We start from the raw sequence: 10,322 nt of genomic DNA, 5'->3' as shown, positions 1-10,322 counted from the left end.
GAGAAAGACCTGTTGGTCCCTATTCTGCTATTTCTACTGTGGTGAATTTGTTGTCACTTCTGTGGTGTCTGCCAATAATTTTTGGAAATGTGAACACTCCTGGTTGGGTGTCCATCTGCTGTATTGGGTGTAGTGAAAGACCTGTCAGTCCTATTCTACTATTTCTACTGTGGTAAAATTGATGCCACTTCTGTGGTGTCTGCCGTATCTGCCAATAATTTTAGGAAACGTGAATACTCCTGTTAGGGTGTTCGTCTGCTGTATTGGGTGTAGTGAAAAACCTGTTGGACCCAATTTCTGCTATTTCTACTGTGGTGAAATTGATGCCACTTCTGTGGTGTCTGCCAATATTTTTTTGAAACATGAACACTCCTGGTTGAGTGTTGATCTGCTGCATTGGGTGTAGTGAAAAACCTGTCGGTCCCTATTCTACTATTTCTACTTTGGTAAAATTGATGCCACTTTGGTGGTGCCTATCAATTTTGGAAATGTGAACACTCATGGTTGGAGTGTCCATCTGCTGGATTGGGTGTAGTGGAAGACCTGTCGTCCCTATTATACTATTTCTACTGTGGTGAAAGTTATGCCACTTTGGTAGAGTCTGCCACTAATTATTGTAAAAGTGTAGACTCCTGGTTTGGTTTCTTTCATGCATGTTGCCTGTAGCAGTAGGCCTCCGAGACAGTCAGGCCTCCACTTCCTTGGACTCAACTGCCCATATTACTATCCTTAAAATGTATCTGACAATGGTAGTCTATAAAACTGATATTTGTGCCACCTGAGTGTGGCTCAGCATGAAAGCAGGTAGAGGACTAGCAAAGGGGCCCTACACCGATCCCTCACCCATCTCGTCTTACTGTCATGTTCATTGGAAAGATTGAAATGCTGTCCCAGACCCCGATACCTCATGCCTGGCTACTTGCTGCAGTTTCATGCTTCAATTTGTACTGTGGGTGAATTGAGGCTACTTTCCTGGTGTCTGTCCCTCATTTAATGTGTTTTGGCAGCATTTAGGGCCGTTCTACGGTGTTGTGCATGCATTTGTTTCTGCCTCCCATTGACGTGAATGGCGTTCGGTAATGTTCAGCAAATATTCGAATAATTAATAGTCGAATATTGCAAATTCGGCAAACAATCCAATTCGAACCTTGAAATATTCACTCATCTCTATGCTGGACGACTGGTTGTCATTGAAGGAAACATGAATGCGGCCAAGTACAGAGATATCCTGGATGAAAACCTCTTCCAGAGTGCTCTGGACCTCAAACTTGGCTGAAGGTTCATCTTCCAACAAGACAATGACCCTAAGCACATAGCTAAAATAACAAAGGAGTGGCTTCAGAACAACTCTGTGACCATTCTTGACTGGCCCAGCCTAAACCTAATTGAGCATCTCTGGAGAGACCTGAAAATGGCTGTCCACCAGTGTTCACCATCCAACATGGTGGAACTGAGAGGATCTGCAAGGAAAAGTGATGAAGGATCCCCAAATCCAGGTGTGAAAAACTTATTGCATCATTCCCAAGAAGACTCACGGCTATTCTAGCTCAAAAGGGTGCTTCTACTCAATACTGAGCAAAAGTTCTGAATACTTATGACCTTGTGATATTTCAGTTTTTCTTTTTCAATAAATTTGCAAAAATTTCTACATTTCTGTGTTTTTTCAGTCAAGATGGGGTGCAGAGTATACATTAATGTGAAAAAAATGAACTTTTTTGAGTTGACCAAATGGCTGCAATGAAACAAAGAGAGAAAAACTTAACCCCTTCCCGACCTTTAACGCCACGTAGGCGTCATGAATGTCGGTGCCAATCCGACCTGTGACGCCTATGTGGCGTCATGGAATGATCGCGTCCCTGCAGATCGGGTGAAAGGGTTAACTCCAATTTCACCCGATCTGCAGGGACAGGGGGAGTGGTACTTCAGTACAGTGGCTACGATCGCTCTGATTGGCTGTTGAAAGTGAAACAGCCAATCAGAGCGATTTGTAATATTTCACCTATGAAAATGGTGAAATATTACAATCCAGCCATGGCCGATGCTGCAATATCATCGGCCATGGCTGGAAAACCTAATCTGCCCCCCCCCCACCTCCACCGATTGCCTCCCCAGTCCTCCTTTCTGCCCCGTACTGTGGTCCGCTCCCCTCCGTCCTCCTGTCCGCTCCCCTGTCCTCCTGTCCGCTCCCCCCGTGCTTCGATCCACCCCCCCCGCGCTCCGATCCCCCCCGTGCTCCGATCTCCCCCCCTCATACTTACCGAGCCTCGCAGTGTCCGTCCATCTTCTTCATGGGCGCCGCCATCTTCCAAAATGGCGGGCGCATGCGCAGTGCGCCCGCCGAATCTGCCAGCCGGGTACATTTTGATCACTGTGATAAAACCTATCACAGTGATCAAAATAAAAAAATTAGTAAATGAACCCCCCTTTATCAAACCCATAGGTAGGGAAAATAATAAAAATAAAGAAAATATATATTTTTTCTTCCCCCACTAGGGTTAGGGTTAGGGCTAGGGTTAGGGTTAGGGTTAGGGCTAGCGTAAGGGTAAGGGTTAGGGCCAGGATTAGGGTTAGGGCTAGGGTTAGAATTAGGGTTAGAACTAGAGTTAGGGTTAGATTAGACTATGTGCACACATGGTGCGGATTTGGCTGTGGATCCGCAGTGGATTGGCTGCTGCGGATTCGTAGTAGTTTTCCATCAGGTTTACAGTAAAATGTAGTGAACTAGACGTGAGCACTGCTGTTGTAGGTGCACGGGTAGGCTCCCACACCTTATAGTAAATGTAACAAAACCCGGCACTCAACTTAAGTATGGATGCTGTAAGGTTTATTGTGTAGTATTAACAATAAAACGTTTCGGTCCTGTGGACCTTCCTCAGTTACTACATGGTGAGAACAATAAAAAAATAAACATAAACAAAATGCTTCAACAGAAGGAAAAAAATGAACCAAAAAAACAAGGTATATACAACAATATGTAACAATATGTACATGCAGCGCCCCAGAGTCCTGGTCGTTGCAGTACTGTGGCTCCGCCACTAAGGGGAGCTATGGTACGTCTGATGGCACTGAAGGAGTTCATCTGATCAGGTATCACAGACACCAATACATTTCACAGTCGGGCCTCCGGGGGGAGCTAAGGGTTCTATTCACTAGGCCACTCCCCACCATAGTGGGTAAACTGGGGGTCAGGCAGGAAGTTAGATCAAAAAGCTGACTGGGTTGGAACCAGGCAACACCTTGTGGCAGAGGGTGTTGTGGGGGAAGATACAGTAGGGCCTCTGTCAGGGGTGGGATCCTGACAGAGGCTTGGCAACTTGAACGAACGTAATGGGACCGTGCCTGCTCCGGGTAGCGGCGGTGCCCAAGGAAGGATTAGAAGCGAGATAGATTGTGCTGAGTGAGAAACGAGATCACGCAAAAGGAGAAATACCAGTAGGAGTCGTGCTGTAAGACCGAAGCAACATCCTACTGAGGCGCACTACCGGTGGCCGGAACGCCGAGGGAGTATCATAACATTCAGCTTCAAGCAATACTCCAAACAGCGGCAGGACAGTCAGTTTAAGGCGGGCTGTCTACCTTAAATCACCTATGCAGTCTTGGGGGGCAACCTGTGGAGAGGGGCGACTCTAGGGTCCCGGAAGAGCTCCGAGCCTACCCGTCAAACGGGTGCCGTCCCAACCAGAACATCAGGGAGGGACGGAGGATTAGCAGAACATCATCTAATCGAGTTGTGAGGGAACTTAAGAAACAGACACAACAGTTGTGGGGGACTTTCTGTAAGCACAGCAGGGAAGGACCACAACACATAGCGCTAGAAGGAAGGCACCGATTTCCACCTGTGAAGAGAACTCTGGAGGTGCCATTGGACCAGCCGGACTTGCGCAGCCTGGTGAACCGTATTCCGGACTGAGGACCCAGAGATCTTCAGTAAAGAGGTAAAGAGACTGCAACCTGGTGTCCTCGTTATTTACTGCACCGCACTACTACAGCATCACTACCATCATCCATATCTATTATTCACTGTGCGCCCCATGGCAGGGTCACGGACCGGGGCCTAGCCACCGTGACAACCCCAGAGCAGAGGCTCACAGGCCCGGTGCCGGGTACCCCTCGGCCCTGCAGCAGTGGGGGCGCCACAACTTGGCGTCATGAACAGGATCTACTTAAGCCTGAAGAATCAGGTCATGTGTGCCTTGGGACTGTGATTTGTTGTGCTTGGACTGTACTTTATTGCAAAGACTGTGCTGTGCCATTTACCGCCAAAATCCGCCGCCATTGCAGCGCTAAGGAGAGCGCCGGAGAAGAGGAGGGGCGTGGAGTAGGCGTAGGCAAGCTGGAGAGCGCGAACAACAATGGCCGCCCAGTCTAAATATTTCTGTGTCCTGCGGACGTGTCCGTCAACAGCCGAGGTCCGCCTCCTGATCCTGTTTGGAGGGTGGAGACCATGGAGACAGGGCTGCCCACGAAAGAGGCCGCGGGAAGAGGACATTGGAAAAGGAGAAGAGATGGCGACACCGAGAACACCGCGTGGGACTGACCCGATCCAGCCTGAGGCTGCGCCACTCGACATAGCCCCAGACGCGCCAACGTTGCGGGGATTGACCCTCACGGGGCCACCGATGGGCCGACCCCCCTTGCCACCGTCTGAGGAGTGTGTGGCCGCAGCCGAGGCCCGACAAATAGCACGCCGCTTGGAGGCTGATGCCCGCGTGCTCGCTCGGCTAGGTCAGCCCACGGAGATCCGTCTGTCTCCAGTGTCCCCGACTCCTCCCAACCCGGCCGCGGCTGAAGGTATGCTGCAAGCACAGGGCATGAGGATCTTGCCGGAGGCCGAACACCTGCGGCACCTGATGACGGCGTGGCGGAGCCGGCCCCAGCCTGCAGTTCAGATTGATCTGACAAGCGTTGCAGAGATTCCATCGTCCCACTGGGGTGTAGTGGTCTCCTTTAACCCCCGATATGGAAGAGGGGTTATACAGGAGATCGGGGAGCCGCTACAAGTCCACGTGGACCGAGAGGAGGTGGAACATTGCGGTGGAAGGATCGCTCGCGACCTGGAGCCAGGTGATGCCGTAACTTATACCAGGTGGAGGAGAGCAACAGGCGAAGCTGGCTGGATGGCGCGGGGCGTCCAGCGGTGCGTCGCGCTCCAGGCCGCCGCTGCAACCCCCGAAGATGAACCTCCCGCCGAAAAGACAACAGAACCTGACCCTGCGGAGCAGCGGGGGACCCGGACCCACCATGTACCTTGGGGGCGTGCCGGATCCTCAGTGAAAAGAACATCCCGGCGAGGGATCCTGTCGTTGTTGGGGCGGGACCCGATCCTTGAACCAGCAGGACGACCCGTTGGTCTGGTGAGGCCCGGGAGGAAACCACCTTCCTCCCCGAAGAACGAGTAAGCATGACCACTTTAAATATGTAAATAGTTCTTTGACTGTTTGTTTGTTTCCTGTTTGCTGCTAAACCCGTTCAGGGTTAACTTTTAAAGGGATCCTTCTGTTGACCCGGGATCCCTATTGTTTTGTTTTTGTTTGTTTTTCTGAAGTTTTGCACAAGTTTATAGTTGAAAAGAACTGCTGAAATCATGAACAGTGCATGATGCGAACTTTTTGTATATAGTTTGCACCTTATTAAAGGTGCTCCCTACTGGTTTTACTTAAAGAAGGACTCTTTGTGAAGATACCACACTGGAACCTTTGCTGAGTATGGACTGGTAGCTTGAGAAGACACGCTACCTCATAGAGACTTGGTCCTCTCTTAAAGGGGATGTTCATTTGTCGCACTTAAACGATGATATTGCTTTAAGACAGGTAGCAATAATGTTTTGACGAAAGAAAGTGATGATAATGTTTACATGAGTAAGTTATATGTATTTAACTAGTTAATTGTGAAGAAATACTGATGATGTTCTCTGAAAAAAATAAGCGAAAGATAGCAGAAGGATGCAGTGGGCCCGTAGGGATAGACGTGGTGTCCAGCATGCATGTTAGTGAGAAAGATAATGAGAAGGTTTGATGTTATATAAAGAAAATGGTTGATAACGTTGATAGATAATTAGGATAGAAGGTAAACCCTGAGTCCTCATAGGAGTCATGTAGAGATGGCTCAGTGCTCTTAAACTGAAAGTAATGTTATGATCTATACTGTAATAAATACACACTACTACCTGAATACTGTGGCAAATAGGTACAGTATGGTATCAAAACATATATAAAGAGATAACCTGTAGACCCATAGATCTAGTAGCAAAAACAGCACCATTGCAGGGATAATGTAGTCCCATATTCAAACCGGGATGTTAAATGACATCACCAAAAGGGGGGGCTGTGAACACAAACAATCTGGTAATAAACATTTTGGCGCAATATCAGGTTTAAACATATACAGAAGTGAAGACACCCTGCAGGTGGCAGGAAGTACTAATTACAGAGTGAATAAGAGTCTCTATTTTGTAATAGGAATGAGATGCAATTTTGAGATGTAGTCTCTAGTGATCCAGGGGGCCTTCCATTGGTGGGTTTTGTCTTGAAATTATTAGGTGAAAGCCAAGAGGTCATAGTCTCTTTATATATGTTTTGATACCATACTGTACCTATTTGCCTACTATTGAATCAAATGTACGGGCGATTTCTCATAATGATGTATGTATATAATGATACCCTTCTAATACCAATGTCTATTTTCCTAGATCCGCCTTTACTGAGACCTGGCTTCTCACCACTGGGATGGACACCTCTTGATCACCACCTTAAAAGCACCTCTCATCGATCTACCACCACCATCTATTACTCAGTGTTCTTGCTGTGTTGTTAACTCCGCCCATCACACCGGACTTGTCCCTCTATTCACCAAACTGCAGGACGATCACATTCACCCGTAGTCCCGCCCCTAACAACAATCCAGGCTCTTCCTATTGGGCGCCTCCTCACTGTCAGTCACCACTGTTCGGTGACATACTTCCGGTATGTCACTTCCGGCGCTTCATGCTGCTCTCATAAAAGAGCACATACACCGGTTTACAGCACTCCGGTAGATGTTTGGGACTAGCGGTGGACACCGCGTCTGCACCCGGAGACAACACAGGTAATTAGCACAGCCATTATCGGCCTCATGATACCGGCATTAAGCCACGCCCGCCGGACTCTGCTATTAGGAGCCGCTCCATATATAAGGACTTTGTCCATTTTCCTATTTACAAGGACTAAGTCCCTTATCACTGTCCCTCATTATTATTCTTCCAGCCTTAAAGCTGAAATCAGGAACTTACTGGATATTAAGGTATTCCCTATGGGGTTTGTGCACACGGATCACTGTATCACTTTAAACCGCAGCACAATAATGTCACTCCTCTCCTCCTTCTTCCCTCCAGTTGTACCAATAGGGCTCTATTGGCAAAAGATACTTACTCCCTACTCATCTCACAAATAGGTATGCTTCGGTTTCTAAGCGTTATAATATGTTCCCTTTGAAACATGACCATATCTTTACCTTGTACATATTGTTACATATTGTTGTATATACCTTGTTTTTTTTGTTCATTTTTTTCCTTCTGTTGAAGCATTTTGTTTATGTTTATTTTTTTATTGTTCTCACCATGTAGTAACTGAGGAAGGTCCACAGGACCGAAACGTTTTATTGTTAATACTACACAATAAACCTTACAGCATCCATACTTAAGTTGAGTGCCGGGTTATGTTACATTTACAGTAAAATGTAAACCTACTGAAAACCAAATCCGCTGTGCCCATGGTGCGGAAAATACCGCGCGGAAACGCTGTGTTGTATTTTCCGCAGCATGTCAATTCTTTGTGCGGATTCCGTTTTACACCTGCTCCTCAATAGGAATCTGCAGGTGAAATCCGCACAAAAAACACTGGAAATCCGCGGTAAATGCGCAGGTTAAACGCAGTGCCTTTTACCTGCGGATTTTTTAAAAATGGTGCGGAAAAATCTCACACGAATCCGCAATGTGGGCACATAGCCTTACGGTTAGGGTTGGAATTAGAGTAAAGGCCCCGTCTCACATAGCGAGATCGCTAGCGAGATCGCTGCTGAGTCACTAGTTTTGTGACGCAACAGCGACCTCAGTAGCGATCTCGCTATGTGACACGTACCAGCGATCAGGCCCCTGCTGCGAGATCGCTGGTCGTGTCGGAATGGCCTGGACCTTTTTTTGGTTGTTGAGGTCCCGCTGACATCGCTGAATCGGTGTGTGTGACACCGATCCAGCGATGTCTTCACTGGTAACCAGGGTAAACATCGGGTTACTAAGCGCAGGGCCGCGCTTAGTAACCCGATGTTTACCCTGGTTACCAAAAAAAACAAACAGTACATACGCGCCTTTCGGTGTCCGTCAGGTCCCTTGCCGTCTGCTTCCTGCTCTGAGTGCCGCCGTACAGTGAGAGCACAGCACAGCAGTGACGTCACCGCTGCGCTCTGCTCTCACTGTACGGCGGCACTCAGTGAGAGCAGGAAGCAGACGGCAAGGGACCTGACGGACACCGAAAGGCGAGTATGTACTGTTTGTTTTTTTTGGTAACCAGGGTAAACATCGGGTTACTAAGCGCGGCCCTGCGCTTAGTAACCCGATGTTTACCCTGGTTACCCGGGTGCTGCAGGGGGACTTCGGGATCGTTGAAGACAGTTTCAACGATGCCGAAGAGGTTCCCCTGATCGTTGGTCGCTGGAGAGAGCTGTCTGTGTGACAGCTCCCCAGCGACCACACAACGACTTACCAATGATCACGGCCAGGTTGTATCACTGGTCGTGATCGTTGGTAAATCGCTATGTGAGACGGGGCCTTTAGAGTTGGAATTAGGGCTAGGGTTGAAAATAGGGTTAAGATTAGGCTTGTGGTTAGGGTTAGGGGTGTGTTGGGGTTAGGGTTGTGGTTAGGGTTGGGATTAGGGTTGTGGTTAGGGTTGGGATTAGGGTTAGGGTTGGGATTAGGGTTAGGGGTGTGTTGGGTTAGGGTTGTGGTTAGGGGTGTGTTGGGGTTAGGGTTATATCTAGAGTTGGAATTAGGGTTTGGGGTGTGTTGGGGTTAGTGCTGGAGTTAGAATTGAGGGGTTTCCACTGTTTAGGCACATCAGGGATCTCCAAACGCAACATGGCGCCACCATTGATTCCAGCCAATCTTGCGCTCAAAAAGTCAAATGGTGCTCCCTCCCTTCCGAGCCCCGACGTGCGCCCAAACACTGGTTTACCGCCACATATGGGGTACCAGCATACTCAAGACAAACTGGGCAACAATTATTGGGGTCCAATTTCTCCTGTTACCCTAAATAAAAAATTGCTTGCTAAAACATAATTTTAGAGGAATGAAAAATTATTTTTTATTTTCACGGCTCTGCGTTCTAAATGTCTGTGAACCACTTGGGGGTTCAAAGAGCTCACCACACATCTAAATAAGTTCCTTGGGGGGTCTAGTTTCCAAAATGGGGTCACTTGTGGGGGGTTTCTACTGTTTAGGCACATCAGGGGCTCTGCAAATGGAATGTGACGCCCGCAGACCACTCCATCAAAGTCTGCATTTCAAAACGTCACTACTTCCCTTCCGAGCCCTGGCATGTGCCCAAACAGTGGTTTACCCCCACATATGGGGTATCAGCATACTCAGGAGAAACTGGACAACAACTGTTGGGGTCAAATTTCTCCTGTTACCCTTGGGAAAATTAAAAAATTCTGGGCTAAAAAAATATTTTTGAGGAAAGAAAACACATTTATTATTTTCACGGCTCTGCGTTATAAACTTCTGTGAAGCACTTGGTGGTTCAAAGTGCTCACCACACATCTAGATTAGTTCCTTGGGAGGTGTAGTTTCCAAAATGGGGTCACTTGTGGGGGAGCTCCAATGTTTAGGCACACAGGGGCTCTCCAAACGCGACATGGTGTCCGCTAATGATTGGAGCTAATTTTCCATTCAAAAAGCCAATGTTATGACCCCAATGGCAGAGGGCCTCAGAAATAATTACTAAGTCTGCAAACACAAAAAACCAGCTCATAGGGCAGTGGTAACTGAGCTGACCATATATCTAATCCTAGCACCACAAATAGCAGCAGCCGGGGAACGTGCCTACGTTGGTTCTAGACGTCTCGCGCCAGCCGGAGAACTAACTAACCCTAGAAGGGAAAAGAAAGACCTTTCTTGCCTCCAGAGAAAAAGACCCCGAAAGTAGGATACAAGCCCCCAACAAATAACAACGGTGAGGTAAGAGGAAAAGACAAACGTAAGAATGAGCTAGGTATTTAGCAAAGAGAGGCCCACTAGCTAATAGCAGAATATAGTAAGATGACTTATATGGTCAGCAAAAACCCTATCA

The 10,322-nt window shown here is 47.9% G+C and overlaps 1 long non-coding RNA gene across 1 annotated transcript; it reads left to right on the top strand.

The window, feature by feature from the left end:
- The first annotated feature begins 7,238 nt into the window (after nucleotides 1-7,238).
- LOC143781346 (uncharacterized) lies at nucleotides 7,239-7,690 on the top strand. The gene is made up of 3 exons (XR_013216676.1): nucleotides 7,239-7,278; nucleotides 7,370-7,428; nucleotides 7,601-7,690. It is a non-coding gene; the product is annotated as an uncharacterized LOC143781346 (long non-coding RNA).
- Nucleotides 7,691-10,322: the final 2,632 nt, after the last annotated feature.

This window comes from Ranitomeya variabilis, chromosome 1 (assembly GCF_051348905.1).
Source record: "Ranitomeya variabilis isolate aRanVar5 chromosome 1, aRanVar5.hap1, whole genome shotgun sequence".
NCBI lineage: Eukaryota > Metazoa > Chordata > Amphibia > Anura > Dendrobatidae > Ranitomeya > Ranitomeya variabilis.
This window is presented reverse-complemented; position numbering and strand designations above follow the sequence as displayed.